We start from the raw sequence: 2104 nt of genomic DNA, 5'->3' as shown, positions 1-2104 counted from the left end.
AAGGCCAACAGTAAATTTTTTGAAGTATGTGTGGTGCTCAAGTGAGAGATGAGGTTAGAAAAGTAGATCAATAGGGATCCAGTGAAAGTTCTTAGGCAGATAATTAACGTGTTCAGGTTTTCATTTTATGTAAGTAGTTCTGGTGGCCATGTAGACAGAAGATTTAAAGAAATCCTGGAAGCCATGGCTTTATTAGGAGGCTATCCAGAAGAGGAGCTATATCCAGAAACTGGACAGAAGTGAAAGGCAAAGAGGGTTGGGGGATAAAATGCAAGAAATATTTAAAAGCCAAAATGAGTGGGATATAATAATTGATTAGATGAATATATTGTATTTGAAGGTGAGGGGAAGATAAAAGTCAGAAAACAGGGGAGGTTCCAAGATGGCCAAATAGGAAAAGCTCCAATCCACAGCTCCCAGCATGAGCAACACAGAAGGTGGGTGATTTCTGCATTTCTAACTGAGGTACCAGGTTCATGTCACTGGGTCTTGTCAGACAGTGGGTGCAGCCCACAGAGTGTGAGCCAAATCAGGGTGGGTCATTACCTCACCTGGGAAGTGCAAGGGGTTGGGGAATTCCCTTTCCTAGCCAAAGGAAGCCATGACAGATAGTACCTGGAAAATCGGGACACTCCCACCCTAATACTGTGCTTTTCCAACAGTCTTAGCAAATGGCACACCAGGATATTATATCCCGCGCCTGGCTTGTAGGGTCCAACGCCCACGGAGCCTCACTCACTGCTAGCACAGCAGTCTGAGACTGAACTGCAAGGCGGCAGTGAGGCTGGGGGAGGGGCATCCACCATTGCTGAGGCTTGAGTAGGTAAACAAAGTGGCCAGGAAGCTGGAACTGGGTGTAGCCCACTGCAGCTCAAGGAGGCCTGCCTTCCTCTATAGACTCCACCTCTGGGGGCAGGGCATAGCTGAACAAAAGGCAGCAGAAACTTCTGTAGACTTAAATGTCCATGTCTGACAGCTTTGAAGAGAGTAGTGGTTCTCCCAGCACAGAGTTTGAGATCTGAGAATGGACAGACTGCCTCCTCAAATGGGTCCCTGATCCCCAAGTACCTAACTGGGAGACACCTCCCAGTAGGGGCTGACACCTCATAGAGCTGGGTGTCCCTCTGAGACGAAGCTTCCAGAGGAAGGATCAGGCAGCAACATTTGCCGTTCTGCATTATTTGCTGTTATGCAGCCTCAACTGGTGATACCAGGCAAACAGGGTCTGCAGTGGACCTCCAGCAAACTCCAACAGGCCTACAGCTGAGGGTCCTGACTGTTAGAAGGAAAACTAACAAACAGAAAGGACATCCACACAAAAACCCCATCTGTACGTCACCATGATCAAAGACCAAAGGTAGATGAAAACCACGAAGATGGGCAGAAACCAAAGCAGAAAAGCTGAAAATTCTAAAAATCAGAGCACCTCTTCTCCACCAAAGGAATGCAGCTCCTTGCCAGCAACAGAAGGCAGCTGGTTGGAGAATGACTTTGATGAGTTGAGAGAAGAAGACTTCAGATGATTGGTAATAAACTTCTCCGAGCTAAAGGAGGATGTTCAAACTCATTGCAAATAAGCTAAAAATCTTGGGAAAAGATTATATGAATGGCTAACTAGAATAAACAGCATAGAGAAGACCTTAAATGACCTGATGGAGCTGAAAACCATGGCATGAGAACTACGTGATGCATGCACAGGCTTCAGTAGCTGATTCAATCAAGTGGAAGAATGGGTATCAGTGATTGAAGATCAAATGAATGAAATGAAGTGAGAAGCGAAGTTCAGAGAGAAAAGAGTAAAAAGAAATGAACAAAGCCTCCAAGAAATATGGGACTATGTGAAAAGACCAAATCTATGTCTGATTGGTGTACCTGAAAGTGACAGGGAAAATGGAACCAAGTTGGAAAACACGTCTCAGGATATTATCCAGGAGAATTTCCCCAACCTAGCAAGGCAGGCCAAAATTCAAATTCAGGAAATACAGAGAATGCCACAAAGATACTCCTCGAGAAGAGCAACTCTAAAACACATAATTGTCAGATTCACCAAAGTTGAAATGAAGGAAAAAATCTTAAGGGCAGCCAGAGAGAAAGATCGGGTTAC

Source organism: Rhinopithecus bieti, unplaced genomic scaffold (assembly GCF_001698545.2).
Source record: "Rhinopithecus bieti isolate Rb0 unplaced genomic scaffold, ASM169854v2 scaffold_7673, whole genome shotgun sequence".
Lineage (NCBI taxonomy): Eukaryota > Metazoa > Chordata > Mammalia > Primates > Cercopithecidae > Rhinopithecus > Rhinopithecus bieti.
Note: the sequence above shows the minus strand (reverse complement) of the source record.